Source organism: Leuciscus leuciscus (assembly GCF_965113295.1).
Source record: "Leuciscus leuciscus genome assembly, chromosome: 10".
NCBI classification, from domain to species: Eukaryota; Metazoa; Chordata; class Actinopteri; order Cypriniformes; family Leuciscidae; genus Leuciscus; species Leuciscus leuciscus.
The window spans coordinates 2,907,288-2,927,581 of record NC_138734.1 but is presented as its reverse complement, the minus strand read 5'-3'; the positions used below and the strand labels follow the sequence as shown (position 1 = coordinate 2,927,581).

General features: G+C 39.2%; 1 protein-coding gene across 3 annotated transcripts in view; it reads right to left on the bottom strand.

The window, feature by feature from the left end:
• Window positions 1–19,585, bottom strand: part of LOC309507789 (leucine-rich repeat and fibronectin type III domain-containing protein 1-like protein) — a 194,237-nt gene extending 174,652 nt beyond the window's left edge. For all 3 annotated transcript variants that reach the window (XM_082182203.1, XM_082182202.1, XM_082182204.1), the window contains exon 1: window positions 18,831–19,585. The gene's annotated coding sequence lies outside the window, so the exon portion shown is untranslated. The remainder of the gene's footprint in view (window positions 1–18,830) is intronic.
• Window positions 19,586–20,294: the final 709 nt, after the last annotated feature.

Here is a 20,294-nt window from a genome sequence, read left to right as displayed (position 1 = left end):
GCTATATTCCTAGTCTTTGTGCAAGACACTGGATTTTAAGTCATTATTAATTAAAAACAAAAACTTGGCATCCACACTAGCTCTCTTTGAGACAAGCAGTCAGGGTTTGCGAACAAATTATTTGAGTCAGATCTTTTCAATAGCCGTGTTTCCACTGTCAAAAGTGTGCTAGTGCTTGCCAGTGCTTGCCAGGACCAGTCGCGTTTCCACTCTCAGTTCCAGGGCTGGATCGGGCCTCAACTGGGCCTCAACTAGACCTCATCTGGGCCTCAACTAGACCTCAACTAGACCTCATCTGGGCCTCAACTAGACCTCATCTGGGCCTCAACTAGACCTCAACTAGACCTCATCTGGGCCTCAACTAGACCTCAACTAAACTTCATCTGGACCTCAACTAGACCTCATCTGGGCCTCATCTGGACCTCAACTAGACCTCATCTGGGCCTCAACTAGACCTCATCTGGGCCTCATCTGGACCTCAACTAGACCTCAACTGGGCCTAAACTGGGCCTCATCTGGGCCTCAACTAGACCTCAACTAAACCTCATCTGGACCTCAACTAGACCTCATCTGGGCCTCATCTGGACCTCAACTAGACCTCATCTGGGCCTCAACTGGGCCTCAACTGGGCCTCAACTGGGCCTCATCTGGGCCTCAACTAGACCTCATCTGGGCCTCAACTGGGCCTCAACTGGGCCTCAACTGGGCCTCATCTGGGCCTCAACTAGACCTCATCTGGGCCTCATCTGGACCTCAACTAGACCTCATCTGGGCCTCAACTGGGCCTCATCTGGGCCTCAACTGGGCCTCAACTGGGCCTCAACTGGGCCAACGGCCAGGGGTTTGTGGCCCGCAAAATACCTTGGTCAAAAGTGGGCCCATTTCATATGATATTATATCAGGTTACCAGCTAACTTCAAAATGTAAAACATTTTAAACAATTTTCAGCTCAAAACTCACTTTTTAAACACCAGCGAGTGTTTGAAACAACTTCCTTGCAATCCGATGGGGATTCTAATAAATGTTCAAGTTAATTTAAGAATTGCAGGAATTATTCTGACACGACTAATGCAACAAAGATGTAATAGTAACAATTTTCAAAATATCTAAATTAAATAGACAAAAAAGGCAAAATAAGTCTCTTCTGCTCATCAAGGCTGGATTTCTTTGATCAGAAATGCAGTAAAAACAGTAATATTGTAAAATATTATTCCAGTTTAAAACAGCTGTTTTCTGTGTGAATGTATTGTAAAATGTAATTTATTCCTGTGATCAAAGCTGAATTTTCAGCATCATTACTCCAGTCTTCAGTGTCACATGATCCTTCAGAAATCATTCGAATGTTTAATAACAACTTTAGTTTAGAAAAAGCATAAAACAACATGAGTATGTGATTTTTTGGGGGTGGGGTTGAAAATCAAGGCTGAAAAGAACAAAGATGTTACAATAACATAATGATTGAGTGATGCATTGTTACAGTGTTGCGTAAGGCCTAGTAAACATTGACCAGCAAAAGACATCACATGATTTCTCTCAGACTGCATTCAGATATCATTACCTTTATGAGTATCTGCCTTTCAAATGGTGCACATTCTCAGGGGAGTCTAAGCAAAACACAACTGTGGCAATGAAGCCTTGGATTGTTTGTCATTGCAGGCATGGCGAAATTGATTTTGAGGGTGTGAAAAGTGCTCAGCTGAGCCCTCGGCCGAAGGGATGTGTGATGGGGTTTAGGTGTCTGCAAAGGTGTAGATCGAACAGTGAATTGTCAAGGCGTTTGGAAACGGCCTCTTTCTGTAGCTGTGGATCGGATGGCAAGCTGTTGACTCTCTTGTTAATGGACTATTGTTTCCCCTGAAAGCTCCACATCGCCATAAAAACACAATAACCATAAAGTTTTATTTCTGTTTTTATTTATCCATGATGCTAGAATCAATTCTGAAACCATTATATAAAGAAGGAAGGAATTACATTCATTTACAATAAAAATAAAGTGGCTTTTAAAAAAAGTAATTTGGCCTTGAAATCATATTTGCCAAACTCCAATGAATATTTCATCAGTGAATCCGTGCCAGCTGTGCCAGACACACACAGAACAGGATCTTCATGCATATCATTTTGAAAACAGAGCACTGGTGGCCTTAGGAAACACTAAATGCAGATAAACACTTAAAATGTTTCTCTTACCGTCCAGGAACAGCGGGTTCCCATGAGAGCGCGTTCAAGATCACCCGACTTATTTCTTATTTGGGTGGAACTGCAGCTGTGAGCGAAAGCATTTCAGAGAGCAGGGTAAAGAACTGGGCCAACAGTTTCTTAAAAAAAAGTTTGGAATAATCAAAAAAAATACTATGTTTTTGTAAGAAATCTCTTATGTTCATCAAGGCTGCCTTCATTTGATTTAAAAAAAAACAGTAATATTGTGAAATATTATTTCTATTTAAAATAGCCGTTTTCTATGTGAATATATAGTAAAATGTTAGCCTGGAAATCCAGACCTAAATCTGAAAGATTAATGGTCTGGCATCGACTAATGAAAATCGTCCAGCTCGAGGGGCGGCACCAAGCATGCATTTGAAGATCTCACTGCACACAATTGGATAACACTACGACCAATCACAACAATAAACCCCATACGCTTAGCTACCAGCGGAGCTAACTGGTAGATTAGACTCTTGCAAAACAGCAAAAACGTCCTTCTGGCAAAGGAAGGATTCGAGCGGCGTCTTCTGTTCCTCTTTTAGAGAAAAAGCCAAGTCTAACTCGTTCATTGTAGCGGCCAAAGATGTTTCAAACAGCTGGTGTTCATCCATAGCCATCTTGCAATGTGTAATAATGACTTTGACGTCACAGCGCTGTCGTCATCTCGCCTCTGGCCCGCCTATATCTGATAACCCGATGTGATTGGTGCAGCTCGGATACAAGGGCATATTTAATGAGCATCATTACTCGACACCAGAGTAACTCGCTGAGCAAATTCAACTTGTGCTCTCGCGAGAACTCTGGTTTACCAGGGTAGGAGACGTGTAAAATGTCATTTATTCCTGTGATTAAAACTGCATTTTCATCATTACTCCAGTCTTCAGTGTCACATGATCTACATGATATACATCACAATAGAGAAGAAAAGACACAATTTGAGTTTCATTCCAACATAAAACATAAACAATATTTTGCCAACCTTTGACTGGTTTTAGATTTAAAAAAGAAAGGTCACATGATCTGTGCCTCTAAAGCTTTAAAGACAGTCATGGACACCAAAGTGCACCGTATTGCTGGAATGTGTTGTATTTGTTGTCGTCACCCACATGTGTAGACCAGCGGGAGCACATGTGACTTCTCTGAGAGCAGAACATGAGGGCGTCCAACAGAAATCTAATCACTGCAATCTCACTTCCACAGCGAGCGCCGACTGCGATACTCCTGATCGATTACCACTCAGTTTGCCTGTGTGTGAGGGAATGTGTGCGTCTCCTACAAAGAGTTGTGTGTGCAAATGAAACATTTCACAAGGCCGCCGAGTGTACTGATGGTTATTATATCTATTTTTGGATGAGCACAGGACTGTGCACGTGTGCGTATCTCTGTGTCAAGCACCAATTAGATGTAATATGTATTGAGGGTTTAGCATGGGAGCTTGGTATGCTAATGTTATGATCTGAAGAAGCTCTGGAGAAAGGGCACATTAAATTCCTTGAGCCTCAAGGACTCAGGAAATATAAGCAATAACGGATCAATGCTTTGATCAATCGTAGCAATTACCGTTTAAAGCAGGTTTTGCTGTGCCACGCTAGCACTCTGCCTAGCATCATCACCCAGCATGCCACACTGCGTCCTAAATGAAAAATTCATGAGGATCCCTTTTATAGGGAATATATCAAGTGCCAAATTACAGAGGATGAAACACACACACACACACATACACACACACAAACAAACCCAGACGGTTTTTCTCTCTCATAAGCAGGTCCAGACAGAATCCACACACTTTTCTGGGGGGATGTTCTGTGCTAATATATTTGGGCCAAAATATGCAGAACAGGCATAAACGATTCTCATGCTGTGAGTAGTTTTATATTAATGATATAGTATGTCTTCATACAGTTATATTTGATGGACATTCAATCTCCAATGCTTTATATATCCCATAATCATGTACTAATGTGTAATAATCATTTTGCTACACCATCACTAGCTGTGCTTTCTCGCTCACTCTTCGACAGCAAGTTCATTATAATATATAAGTATATAGTTCACCGCTGCGTGTTTCAGAGTGAAGTGCGTCACTGTGTTCGTTTACACGCGATCAGCTCTTTTTTTAGCATGTAAAACGAGCACTTCACAGTCTGACTCTGCATGCGCTGCGGGTTTAACACGCAATGTGCGCCAGATACGCTTTTCGCATAATTTCAAACAGTTTTTTAAACAAATGAGTACAGAATTACACTACGTTTGTGATAATTTTTTTTCTTCACACCACTTTTTTGTGGAATATTGCATTGTCGATTATATATGATTTTTATGTGCACATCATTGTTGTTTTAAATGCATGTTCTTGGTAATCTTGAATCAGATACTAATTGACGAAGATGTGGTAACTATGACAACAGACATGGCCATTATCGTTATGACAGCGATGTTTTGGATGATATTTATTAGCTTTTATGAATCAGAAAAGGTTTAGTTGGGGTGTTTTTGAAAAGGATTCTGAGAAAAGACAAATACTTGATTTCAATCTTAAGTTTATACTTCTAAACTATTACAGAATACAACATAAATTAGATACAAGCCCATTAATTAGATTTCAAGTCACCGTGAAATCAAAATGGACAGCTCTTATTCTCTATGGAATATTGTAGTGTTTATTCTAAATTATTTATCGGTGCATATCATAATTATTTTAAATTCATGTTCCTGGTAATCTTGAATCAGAATAACAGCGACATCTCTTCTCTGATGACGAGGGCGGGGCAACCTGTCACTCACATGAGATCAGCCAATAGCAAACCACAACCATCCAATCAATTCCTCACAGACAAAATCAAGCCCCGCCCACATTTGTTCTTGTTCCAAAAAATAAAAGCTTGACGGTTTATCTCTGTTTGCATTTATCAGAAAATACAATCAATATTTCTGGCATTAGGACATAAATAGCTTCACATTATGTAACATTTAGGTTATAAGACTCAAAACAGTATAAGCAGTGCTTAAATCAGAATCGCCCCGTTCATTCCTCCTTTACTCTCTCGTTCTATTAATCCTGTCCTGATGTGATCGCCTTGTGTGCTTATACACACAAATGAATCCATTCAGAGACTTTTGATCAGACTAAAGAGGCAATAAAAAGTCAGAGTTAATTACTTGAGAATATCACTCAGGACAGTCATTTTGAGGGGTATTAAAATTATTCACAGATATTAGCTGAATGCGCAAACTGATAAAGACGATAATGAAAGCAGTAATAATTTACTACTGGGTGCATTCAAAGTTTAATAACTCTATAATGATTCGGCTAGATTAAAAGTGATTTTATGTGTTAAAGGATACTGAGCAAATGAACAGCATGTGCTGTAATAGGATGAAGACAAGACAAGTGAAGTTCAAAGAAGTGAAAGTTCCTGTTCTAATCGGCTCTTTCAGAAGTTCAAGACTTTTGCAAAGACAGTGAGATGTGGAGATCAGTGATCACTTCATGTGTCTGCACAGAGCGAAGCACAAATGTAAGATTAGAAGAACAGTTCTTCTCCAAAAAAAAATGAAAATACCCTCATGCCACTCCAAATCTGTAACACAAAAGGTCCATATGACTTTTGTACGATACTTTGTGTAAAAGAAGCACGCGTACATACTTTAAAAAAAGAGTACTTTTCATGGAGATAATATACTTTAAAAGAATATACTTAAAGCTGAATATACTTAAAAGAATAAAATAAACTTACATTTTTTTTTTATCAAATTCAGTGAAATTGACACTATAATCCGACAGAACAACATAAATAAGGTGGTTTTAGAAAAAAACCAGAGCTTCTAACTCCACCTGGAGCGTGTTATTTGTTTTGCAAAAATCCACCGCTCCCGCTTCATCAGGTCCAATCAGCGCAGGGGGGTGTGAGATCTGACTGTCAATCACAGGTCGTGCACACTCCACAGATCCCCCCTCCCTCGCGCAGACGCGCACGTTACAATATCACATGCACACGACACGCCTGAAGTTCGCCTGAAGATTGTACGAAGCGTGATGGCAGAGAGAAAATCTAATAACAAGCTTCCAATTCCTCGGTTATTGCTATCTATGGATAGATTAGCCAGGGCAGCCTACCTCCGAGTCCATGGTGTTGATCGATGCTGAAGAGACGGACGCATTCACAGAAAATCAGGTACACACGCACTGACGATGGGCGGGTGTTCGTTGGTAGTGGGGGAGGGGCATGAGAGTTGTAAACATAGAAAATTTTGGCTAAGTCCACTCAATCTGCCAGACTTGCCGACGGCAGCTTTAAGTGTGAACTGATGTCATGTTTTCAGACACTTAAAGGGATAGTTCACTTTGAAATTAATTGTTGGTATGTTTTAGCTTACCTCAAGGGCATCCAAGATGTAGGTGTCTTTTTTTCCGCAGTAGTTTCAATTTTTATATTTTTAGGTCAAACCGTTCTTGTCTGTCAGTCATATAATGCAGGTCGATGGTCACTGTCTCAAAACACAAGCACAGAGTCCAAATTAAAACAATTCCCCGTCGTCCAAATTAAACAATTCCCCATCGTAAGTACACATTGATGGCCTAAGACACGAAACGAGCGGTTTGTGTGAGAAAACGAACAGAATTTATTTCGTTTGTACCTCTTATACACAGCCATGTCCGAGTGATCTGATCTGACGTGTACGCAGACTGGTGCATAGATATATACACTAGATGTTGGACGACGGGGAATTGTTTTAATTTGGACTGTGTGCATGCTCTTTGAGACAGTGACCATAGACCTGCATTATATGACTGACAGACAAGAACGGTTTGACCTAAAAATATCAAAATTGAAACTACTGCGGAAAAAAAGACACCTACATCTTGGATGCCCTTGAGGTAAGCTAAAACATACCAAAAATTTATTTCAAAGTGAACTATCCCTTTAACTGCGTGTTATTTACAATTAAATAAAAATATATCATAATTTAAATTTACAATACATGCAATTTTTAAACGTGCTTTTTGTCCCACTTGTTAAGTGTATTTTCATACGTGAAAATCTCTCCTTCCTATCATGTGTGGACACGCCCCCTACTGCTGATTGGCTCGCTCTCTCTCCTCCCCATCATAATTGGACACGCCCCCTACTGATGATTGGCTCACTCTCTCTCCTCCCCCAACATAATTGGACACGCCCCCTACTGATGATTGGCTCACTCTCTCCACCCTCATCATGAGTGGACTATGCTGATTATCTCACTCTCTCTTCTCCCCCATCATAATTGAACACGCCCCCTACTGATGATTGGCTCACTCTCTCTCCACCCTCATCATGAGTGGACACGCCCCCTACTGATGATTGGCTACAGCGTTTCTCAGAAATCGCATACTTATTTTTCACAAGGGTTATTCAAAGTCATACAACTTGCCCTCCACTGCTGCTGACAAAATGTATTGCTTCAGAAGACATGGACTACTTTTATGGTGTTTTTGGTCCTTGAAGCAGTAAAGATGATTGTGTATGGGTTTGTAATGACAAGTCACTTGGGGGTGAGTGTTTTCTAGAAGTGATTATAAACACATTTCATTCTTGGGTGAACTGTTCCTTTAAGACTGAAAGTATAATTCTGTATAAAAGTATAAAACAGTAGTGACCTGAAGTTCTCTGCCTAGAGTTAGTGCCATCGCAGAGGAGAGAAAAGAGAGGTCCATTAGTCTCTCCTGTCACAAGGCTAAATAGTATATGAGTGTCTTTTTCTAGATTTGAGGGAACCTTTAATGCTTTGAATTTTTTAAAAAGTGGTGGCTCAGAACAAGTATAGCAGTCCATACCAGACCTAGAGCAGTAACCATTTGACAGGGCACTTTAATATCAATATATATATATATATATATATATGTCATAATGTCATAGTCATCCATTTTAGTCTATTTTTAACTATCTGTCATAATAAAATAGACTACACTGTCAATCTTTTAGTCTATTTTACTGATATTTTTTACAAATAATTTAAGTTGATGAAATTGTGCAAAATACCAGAAACATGCCCGACCGAATTTTCTTTTTCTTTTTTCAAAAAATGTCTAAACATTAAAACATAAGTATTTAACATAAATACTGTCCTTGTGAAAAACCTGAACTCCTGAACAAGTCAACATTTGAAGTGGATAAAAAAAAGTTGAAAGATTTTATGAAAGGTTTTGATCCACTTCAAATGTTGAAAACTGTATATAATTAAGTATTTTTCATGCTTTAGCAACTGGAAAGTCGACAGGTGTGGAAGTTAGAAGCTGAAAAACCCTGTCTGCGCTCCGTCAGTGAGGTTGGTAAAAAAATTCTTCGTTGTCCCGTTGACCTTGATGTCAATGTCTAAACAGAATAAGCTTTATTCCCTACAGCAGCGTCTGTCAGGATTTCTACTGATTTACTCTGTTGCCAGAGTTCATTAGGTCTGTAGCAGAGACGTCCGTGGCAGACGCTAAACATTTGCCAAGACCAATCCGCTTACAAGAGATTTCACCACTTGCTGACTCACATGACTTATGAAATGTTGTGGAAAATCTTTCTTTTGTGAAGACTAAAGTCATGTCGGGACATTGTACTAGCGATACAAGAGTTCCTGCTTCTCTGAATCTCGGTCTAATGTGAAAAGAAGAAATACAAAGTCTGCATCATAAATAATGACAATGAAAGCTTGAAAGTGAAGCACAATGAAACTGCCCAGCTGAATGCTGCTAATGCGACAGCTATTCACCACATGCTCAGAATACGAAGCCAGTCATGGATGAGCAGCATAGTAAGCAATTGCATTTACTCTCCTTTAATAACCAAGAGCTGATGCAATCTCTATAATGGCCGTGTGAATATGTTATTCATTTGTAAACTAGACTTCATATTTATTTCCGTGTAGTTCGTTCAAATAATGACAATATCAATCCACTATAAGTGTGCAGAGTAAGCCTATAGCCTATCATTCACAACGCTGCGTCTGTTGCATTGATTTCAACATGATCACAATGGGAGATGTTCAGAGAAAGTCAAGCCAGTAACTCTGTGTGAACGCCGTCCTCTTCCCCAACACGGCCGGGTTAAGTAGGTCCATTAACTCAACCCTGCAACCAAAAGACACTTTGACCTTGGCCAGAGAGTCGGAGAGCGATGAAGCCGTGAGCAAAACGCTATTAGCTGCTTCTAATGAGCCGAAACAATCTGACAGTCTGTTAGGAGCACACAAACAATAAGGGGGGAAATCAGTGAATGAAAGCCCTTATCAATGCATTTTTAATTAGTCATAAAATATGAATGCTTAACAGCACATGTCCACATACAAATGATCTTCTCACCTAATAACCATCTGTGTCGCCTAATGGCTTTAATAATCAAATGGTTGTAAAGCAGCCAGACAAATCAACCCAGTCTCATTCTTATGTGCATCTATCAGATCTCTTTATTTCACAAACCAACTTCATGTTTGGCACAAAAAGCCACTTGCACCTTTCCTCTTTCTTAAAGTCATCATGGAACGGTCTTTTCTTCCCAGTTGTGACGTATATCCGAGTGAAAAGCTTCTGGAACAAGAGCGAATGTGGGCGGGGCTTGATTTTGTCTGTGGGGAATTGATTGGATGGTTGTGGTTTGCTATTGGCTGATCTCATGTGAGTGACAGGTTGCCCCGCCCTCATCATCAGAGAAGACATGCCACTGTTATCCTGATTCAAGATTATTAAAACAATAATGTTGTGCGCCGATAAATCATTTTGGAAAAAAAAATTCTATATTCCATAAAAAAATTGAATTGTCCATTTTGATTTCATGCTGACTTTAGGGCTCGTTAGTAACACCTAATGAATGGTGGATTCTGTAATAGTATGGGAGTGCAAACTTAAGATTGAAATCAAGTATTTGTCTTTTTCTCAGAATCCTTTTAAAAAACGCCCCAACTAAACCTTTTCTGATTCATAAAGGCTAATCTAAATATCATCCAAAGCATTGCTGTCACAACGATAATGGCCATGTCTGTTGTCATAGTTACCACATCTTCGTCAATTATCACCGCACACTCCATTTCATTGTATCTGGCATCATAAACATGTGACATGTGATTTGGAAAAAGTATAATTCATGCTTTTATCTTTTCACGGTTAGATTATTGCAATTCCATTTACCTTGGGACTCGTCATCCGCATATCACACGTCTCCAGTTCGTTCAAAAAGCTGCTGTAAGATTGCTTATGAATGCAAAGAAGACAGATCATATTAGGTATACATATGTTAGGTGTTAACAATCCCACGAGTTCATCTTAAATCCAAGGGTGATCGTGCTTTCGCTGTTGCTGGTCCGAGATTATGGAACGACCTAATCTTTTCTGTTAGATCTTCCCAACATTAAATCGTTTTAGGTTTTGTCTAAAATCTCACTTGTTCTGTCTTGCATTTTAAGTCACTCTTTTAATGCGTGTTTGTATAGTTTATCTTGTTGTTTTGTTCTCGGTCATTTGTAATGTAGAGCTGTTTTGATCATTTGTAATGTAGGAACTATACTGTATAGCCTGGAAGGTGCTTTATAAATAAATAAATACAATACAAATACAAAATAAAACCCATGCTTCCCACTCCTTTCCCGACACCCTTCCTTGCCTAATGATTATGAATTTGTAAATATGAGTCTCATCTGTTAGACCAGATGAAATAAACCTCCTTCTGCTGTATAGAGGAGAGAGACGTTCTAAAGACACAGGAAGTGAGGTAATCAAATGCTGAGGAGAAGATCGATTGGCTATTTTTGGCAAGAGGCTTTTGCGGCATGTTGTGTGCGGTCGAACTCTCAGTCCCTCGCAAACATGAGCTGCAGATCTTTGACTTTGAAGAAGCGAGACAAATGTTGCAAACACGATGAAGATTCAAAGCATTGTGCATTAATGCAGGACATAATTATAAGTCATTAAGCTTCTGTTACAACTTATGTTTCTTGTAAAAGAGTCCTTATTCACAATAATATTGTTCAAAAATAGATTGGGCAGTTACAATAACGTTATTGAACGTAATTATTGTACTACTGTGAAGTCTTTGTTTTCAGGCTCTACTGGAGTTGGTTTTCATGCTTGAATGTTCATTATTTCTCTTATACTTGACATTGTTGCGGCTCCTCTCTTCCCAGTCTGTCAGTAACGCTCTGTTTACTTCCTGTCTCTATGAAGCCCCTCCTTCTGAAAAGCACACTGTGCTCTGATTGGTCAGCTGGAGCAGTGTGTTGTGATTGGTCGAGCGCTTCGAGTGTGTTTGGGAAATGTCCCGCCCCTTTCCATAACCGCCAGTTTAACACACTACTAACTAACTCAACCAGGCCCCGCCCCTTTATTCTACGTATAAATTATTATAATGAGGAATATTGTGACGTGTCCGTTCCCGGAAGAAACTCAAGACTACAATGGAGGCGTTTCAGGAGTTCAGAAACACTGACACTGATATAGAGAAGAACTGGAGCTGGAGGGACTTTGGAAACCTTTTTAATGCTCAAACAGCAACATTACACACGCTAATGTGTAAAAAAGCATATCAAGACCTCTTTAAAGTAGGGTTTACTTTGTGTTCATTTTATGATTGTGAACTTAATACATTCTTTATTGTAGCTGTAAGCATGTAACCTGATCCTTATTAATTGCCTTTAATCCAACACTATAAAGCTCAATTGACATTTTCCAAAGCAGCTTATAGCAAACGCTGTGTTGATCGACTCTACATGAGACGAAGGATTCACACACTCTCTGCAAAGAGACCTGTCTATCACAACCGCACTTACTGTAGCACGATGCATTAATAAACATCTCTCTGTCACCAACAATCAGTCCAAACACATCACCACTTCAGCAGGAGGTGCAGAAATCATGTATATAAGCACAGAGAATAACCAGACACAGCCAACACGAGAAGTTCGGGAGGAGAACAGATTTATTCCATTAGGACTTTGTCACTTTTGTTTTGCATTGCATGGAAAGTTTGACCCTTCATTTTCTTGTTTACTACTATCATCCCACAAATGCATTCTGTAATAACTCAATATTGACGTATGAATAATACAGACATTATGAAAAATTCTCTGCATTATTTAATGCATTTCATATATGGAGCGAACTGTGATTGTGAGTAAACACTTGCGTGGAAGAACCAATCATGTCCAGTCATGCATAAAGATATTCTCTATATGAAGATTTCAGAACATTAACTTCAAACACGTCATTATGTTTTAATCAAAGAGCTAAATGTGGATATTTTGTTCGAGCGTGAGCAATTCTTGCATGCCTTCGCTTTATGTATTCAGATCACAGAGGCGGACGGAGAATGATAAAGTCATTGAAATCCTCTAATCCAGGGAGAAGACGCGTGCTGGAGCCGAAGACACGCAGAGATCGCTTGCTCAGACCTGCACTGTACATATGTGTGTGTCATATTAGCACTGACAAAGTCAAGTAAAAAGGTTGCCTTGCTGCCATATGGTGGTGAAAACTATGAAAAGCTTGTTTCCGCCACAGAATAAAATATTTAAAAAGATAATTGTGACTTTTTATCTCACAATTGCGATTTTATATCTCGCAATTCTGACATCTTTTCTCACAATTGCGTGTAATAAAGTCAGAATTGCGAGAAATAAACTCCAAATTCTGAGGAAAAAGTCAGAATTGGACTTTATAACTAGCAATTGCGAGTTTATATCTCACAATTGTGAGAAAAAAATACAGAATTGTGAGATAAAAGTCGCAATTACCTTTTTTATTTTTTATTCTGTGGCGAAAACAAGCTTCCATAGAATACATGTAACTTTATAGTAAAATACGGTTAAAAATGATATTTTTCATAAGAAAAAGCAAACATCTTTACTATAGTAGACTTAACAGGAGTGTTTTCCCCCATTGCTCTTGTCAGAAGGAAGAGGTATCCAACATTAAACGTTTGCACATGCTTGACTGTTAAACTTTGAGATGGTCTATTATTAAGTCCTGTTCACACAACAGTGATTGAGATAATTGGTTGGTGTTTAGCTGAGTAGACATTCAAAGACAACCACCCTTCCCTCTGCCATGCCTCGCGCTGGCATTACACACAGTGTGTGTTCCACCCACAGGCATTAGCTATTAGTGTTCACCATTCCAGACCCTTGTGCAGAGTGCTGAGTAAGAGAGCGGTGTTTACACTGCAGATGCATGAACAAATGATCAGCAGAAGAAAGAGAGCGAGTCCCCCAGGCAGAGGACTGCAAGAAGAGAGGAACACTGTGGAAGAAGAACAGGACATTAAAACAAGAGAGGAGAGAATGAATGGATGGATGACGCATGCTTCACTATACGGCCATAACCCTTTTATGCGATGTCAGCGATGCCAAAAGTGCCATTTCTTCAATGTTAAAATAGAAAATGCACCGTTTCTTTCCTTCTGCAGCATCAGTCTCTGACTGACACTGAACGCTCACATGCATATGTTCATGCATGCTCTGTGAAGTGTGCGCTCACTGCCTCGCGGTAACGGGGCTGGAAATGCACGTCTTGCTCAAAAAGCCTGTCTTAAGTGCATGAAGAATATCTGATGTGTCCCAGGCCTATAGCAGTGCACATGCAAACCCACAGATCTGATGCATATTATACTGTTCACTTTATTATATATACCAGCAGCATGCCATTATTTAAATGGAATTTGTCCGTATTATTAATATAAAAATATATTTTGTATTAAAATAATTCAAAACAAAATTAAAAAAAACTTATAATTATAAAACAAAAAAAAATATTATATACTTTTTTTTTATAATAAAAACTCTAGCATTTTACATTAGTTAACGTTATTTAATTAACTTACCTAACATTAGCAATGTGTTTGTAATATAATATAAATGATACTTTTTATCAAAATAATAAAAATAATATATTAAAAACTTTTTAGTAAAAAAAAATCACGTTTTTAATGTTGTTTATATATGTATGTGGTGTTTTTTAATATGCTTTATATATATATATATATGTTTAAATTGCTGAGTATTTTCACTTTAAAACTGCAGTGAATCAAAGACAGTCTCAAAAACGCGTTTGAAATCGCTGGTGTTTCTGACATCACAAACTACCTTGTAACCAATCAGATCACGAGGGGGGCGGGCTTTAGCATATCATTAACCAGCCTGGGGTGCGTTTCCCGAAAGCATCGTTGGCCAACTATGGTCGCAAGTTCATCGCAATGTCCATTGAACTCTATTGGTAACGAGGGAACTTGCCACCATAGTTGGCTAACGATGCTTTCGGGAAACGCACCCCTGGTCTCATCGTTAATACGTCGGTATTAATACGTAATTTTCAAAGATAGAAAACATATTCTGGCCTTTTGTGTCTCACAGTAAATAAACTAAATATTACAAAATGGTTAAATGATTAAAGAAGGTATTTTTAAGGTTTTAAAGTGTAGTCTTGTTTAACATGGCCATGTAGGCTCATCCTCCGAAACCAGTTTGCAGCAGAAGGAACGAACAGAGCGAAATGTTATTATTTCATAAATGAGTCAAAACATTAATGCCACAATTTTAACATGCATAAATAGGAATACATACAAATTTGTACAGTAGCGTTGTTCATACGTAAATAATTTAATAATTTACGTTTTTGTGCTGTCAATACGTGTACGTGAGGTAGAGCTACACTTTATGTAAAATACACACGTTTGAGATCACGTTAACGAGTCTCCATGCCAGGTTACCCCCATTTATGTTTCTTTTGATATGAAAAATTGAGTACATTTAGCAATACAGTGGGTGAATTATGTATATTATGATGTTATGATGAACTATATGGCCAACGGGAATATGGTTTGTGTCACATTAGCAACTCATTATTAGCTGTTTGATAATGTAGTCAAGCCAGAGGCTAATCATATTAATTACCGTTATGTGTCCGACGTTAGAGAGCAATGCATAAAGCGCATTATCATTCTGATTATATATGAACTTGTAGACGAGCCTGTATTATTCGCTCTTTCACTTCATCTCAATCAGTTTCTGGTTCAAACATATATGGCTGAACTAGTGTAAGTACCAGTATTTCCACTTGGCATTGTGCAGCGTTTACTACAGTAAAGTTGAGCGAGTGGATCAGGGATTCAGAGCTGCTGTGAGTGAGTGGAGGCGGGGCTAATTAGCATATTCATATCCTGCATATACTAAATGAAGCAAGGGTGTAGAGTTACATTCAAGCTATTTTAAAATAGCTACATTTAGCTATTTGTTTTTCACTGGAAAAACAACCTTTAAATATGTCATTTTGGAGATGAAAGATGAGTTTCAAAGGATAAATGATTGACTACAGGGGGACTTTAACAGATACAACTTTTGATTTGAATGATAATATAGCAAATGTTGAAATTAGAATAAATGCTTTATATATGTTAGTTCATGTTAACTAATGTTAACAAATGGAGACCTATTGTAAATTGTAACCATAATAACAAAAAGCCAATCAAGCCAATTGCAAAAAACAGCTGGTTGAATCAACAGAGCGTTCCAGCTGACACACATCTGCTATTAGTGGGAGGAGAGAGAAATAACGCCCAAATGACGCAAGATTAGCAGAGAACTATGATCAAAGAATCCAGTAATGGCGAGTGTGTTCTGACCATCACGATTAACATGCTTGCACTTCAGGAAAAGTTCCAGATGAAAGTGGAGAGAAACTGTTACTGGGAGAGATGAGAAAGAACTGTGTCCAAACAGAGGAAAGCTGGGATGACAGGAGGTCAGTGTTGTGTAGAAATAAATAAGATCAAATACAGCTTGTCGGTGCCAAAGTAAGGAAGCTTGATTATGACACAGAAAAAACATTAAACAAGACAATTGCAACATTTTATTCCAACTTTTTTATCACAATTTTGAGTTTATATCTGACAATTTGGATTTTTTTTCTTGCCGACATAATTCTGAGTTTACATCTTGTAATTCTGTTTTTATTTGTTTGTTTCCAACACAAAATAAAAAAATAAAAATTTAAAAGATAAATGTGACTTTTTAATCTCACAATTCTGACTTTTTTTCTCACAATAGCGACTTTTTTTCTGGGTTTACATCTTACAATTCAGGTTTTTTAAATTTATTTTTTATAATAAAGTAATAATAAACTATAATAAATAGTCAAATAATAAAAAGGTAATTGATATGGTTATGAAATTGCTAAACTTTTTATCTCAAAATTCTCACTTTTTTTCTCACCGTTGTGAGTATATCAATGCTATCTCACGACCAATTCGTACAAATTCGTATGAGTGATTAAAAGGTGGCTAATGAGCCTCACTTGTGCATTTGTCTAAACCCACGTGATGGGTAGGTTTAGGGGCGGGGTCAAGGGTATGTTTAGGGGCGGGGTCAGGGGTAGGTTTAGGGGCGGGGTCAGGGGTAGGTTTAGGGGCGGGGTCAGATTTTTTATTTTTATTTTTTGCTTTTGCTACAGAAAAAAAGGTAATTGTGACTTTTTATTTCTTGCAATTCTGAAATTTTCTTAAAAATTGCTAGATAAAAACAGTTACACAATTGCCTTTTTTAACTTTTTATTGCATGGCAGAAATAAGCTTCCACACCATGGAGATTGGTTTTTACAGCAAAGTTTCAACATTGTGCATTATCAACACATTGTCATTGACCCACATCCAAAGAATAAACCCATATCCGCCTTGATCCTGTAGTTTCCCTGCAGCACACACACACACACACACACACACACACACTCAAGCAGGCCAAGCGTACGGGTGGCTGAGTAACGGCACCGGCAGAACACAGGCATGAGAGAGGCCTTGCTTTGCCTCAGGGTTGCCCGATCCAGAGTAACAGACTCCCACCCTCTTATTCCCAGAGAGCCGACAGAGCGGCCATGTCATACTGACGGATAACTGACTGACTACAGACCGAGAGAGAGAGAGAGAGAGAGAGAGAGAGAGAGAGAGAGAGAGAGAGAGAGAAAGAGAGAGAGAGAGAGAGAAGCTTGTGTTCTTGAAACATGCCAACAAAAGCTATGAAAATGTGCAGAAAGCATGCATTCATTGATGACCTTTTTCCAAGCTCCAAATTTAACCAAGCTGCCAGAAGCAAGACCGTCAATCGTAATTTGTGCAATGCGTGACTGGAATATGACTAAATCACAGACATGATATTGGTGAAAACTGACCATGATGAGAATAAAGCATATTTGAAGCCAATTCTCAGTCCTAATCAAGCTGAAGGAAGATGCCAGCAAAGTTTTCTCCAGTGAAGTATATAAAGTGAATCGTGTCTGTCTAATGTATCTAAGATAAACACGTAGGTGGATGGTTAATTGAAACCTTTAATGAAAATCAATTAAAATGATTATACTTTACCTGTAAAAAGGGAATGTTGCTACATTAGAAGTTATTTCTACCTGACATATAACCCTTAAAAGTACAACAGAATGCATATAGTAAAATAATTTAATTGAATAATAATTTTGATTTGAATAAAGTATGGACATGTTTAGCTTTTTTTACAGAAATATTTTTCTATGCATATCAGGGTAAAAAAAATGTCTTTGAGCAAAAAAAATAAAATAATAATAATAATAATTACATAATAAAATAGCACTGAACTTGACAAAACCCTTTAAAATTTGAATATTTGCAGAATGTTTGGATTTAGTCATTCTTGTTGTTTGTTCTCTGACAGAGATTAAAGGAAAAGTCACAGTCTCTTTTTCACACACACACACACACACACACACACACACACACACACACACACACACACACAGGCCAGTAATTACATACATTTCCACATGATATCAGACATCTATTAGGTGTGGCACAGCGATTACTGGACACAGAAAGATGAGTCTGCCAATGAAGTCTAATCAGTTCATTTTGGGAAATCTCATTGTGATTCATATCTAATAACGGCAGTCTCCACTGGTGATTCTCCACTTGCCAGCCAATCTATTTTAGGCTGAGAGGAATAGCAGTATTGGGATGCACAGCAGCACTGCTGTCTGTCACATGGCAACAGAGCAAAGCAGTGCTAGTTCAGGGTCATAGTTCCTGAGAATGTTAGATTTCTGTCAAATATGACCTTCACAATCATTTCACCTGGCTTTCTCTCTTTGTCCTACTCGCTCGCTCGCTTTTTGTGTTGAGTGAGACGGAAAAAAGAAAAGTGCAGCCCAATTATTTCAACATTTCAAAGCCCCTCTTCGCACACAACATACTTTCAATCACAGGCATTCATTTGACTTGAAACTGACACACACAATGCACGCTCTTAAATCATCTCAATTAAACCAGAAGTGTGTGTTTGTTTCACATCCACAGGGAGAAGAAGACTTCCCCTCGGCTCAAACAGGGAGCTGTCCGAGGACCTGAATCAAGTATACAGTCACTTGCATTGAACTAATCGTTCAAGCGAAATTTGCATTTTAAAATAAGCATAAAGAGTGTAAAATAACAGCGCGAGCGTTTACACCGTCACATCCTCGCATGCACCGGATCAATCTCATTTTTCTCGCATCCTTCCACAAAAGACAGATCAAGCTCGACTCTCATCCATTAGCCGCTGAAAAGGTCACAGAGACAGTCTTTCGTGTATAACAATGCGCCGTTTAGACCAAGTCTGGAAAAGCCTACCTTGTTTTGGGGGGGTTTTTTTATCCCGGGATCCAGCCTAACTTTGCTCTCCAGATTTCGGGTCCGAAGGATCCTATAGCCGCCCGAGCGCGCGCACGAACTCTCCGACGAGTTGACAGCTGAAGATCATCGCTTTAGCACACGCGAATCCACCGGGCTCGATCACACACACACGCGCGCGCAACGAGAGTGTTTTCTTGGGCTTCTGTCGAGCTCTGATGCATCGCCGTCTGATGCATGCATTTATTACGCACGATGTCCTTGACAAGTATCCACATCACATTGAACAGTGGAAACGGCGTTCAGTCCGCTGAAAACCCAGCCATATGCACGGAAACATACTTGTTCTGCACACATTTATCAAAGTGGTTCAGTATGCACATCATCTAATCCATGCAATCACTGGAAGTCCTCGCCTCGGCTCCAGTATATCCAAACATTATCCCAAGTCGCCTTCCGATGAATTATTCCTCTCCGGGACTCCGATGAGAGAAACGTGCTGCGCGTGTTATAAATGAAGCTCTGTGGAAGAGGACGTAGTGTTTCTGCAGTTCAGCAATGGGAGTGGTGTGTGTGATAGTGAGGAGAAACGCGCTCCACGCGCCGCAGACACGCCTCGCGCTGCCCACCGACAGAGTCCGCGAGATCCTGCTATCTTGACATGTTGCAATAATTCAAATGTTCCTGAGATGCTTCTTTAGTTTTGTAGCAAGCATTAGATGAGTTTCAGATGAGACGTCAAATGTGCGCGTTTGTGTGTGAGAGAGGGAGAGAGAGAGAGAAAGAGAGAGAGAGAGATAGAGAGAGATAGAGAGAGAGAGAGAGAGGGGGGGGTGGATCTGTCCCCATGAGGATAGTAAAACCTGATATTTGCAGTAGATGGTTTCTTTGCAGTGTTAAAACGGCTTATTACACATGCTAAATAGTGTTGTAGCAAAAGTGTATAGATGCAAAGCGGTTACTTTAGCAGTGGGTTATACAGACTATCATAAGATTTTAAAGCAACAGAAGTCAGTGTAAAGTGTGTGGGTGCGCGTGCGCGGGAGGGGTCGGGGGTCTGTGTGCTCTAGAGGCTGATCTTGCATTTAAATTACAGCAAATACAGCACGTGAACGGAATGGATCTTTCATTTGGGAAACGTGCTGTGAATTCTCATTCCTATAGACCTTATGCGCCGGAGAAACGAGGGCGCCGCCATCTTTAGAATATTGTCTTTGAACTTTCGTTTTTGCAGTCGCTCTGTATCTCTATGGCTCTGCTGTCCAGGAGTAATTAGCTTTTGAAGTGGATTTACTTCATGTAAAGTTAACAAAAGTTATCATGAGGATTGTAATGTTTAAAGTAGATGTCTTAACAAATGCCAGTAGATCGGGAAGATTTTAAAACGAGCCGTTCATTCATAAATACGCAAGATCGCTGTGAAAATACAGACCGGAAGTCAAAAGACAACGAGCGCAGCGCTGA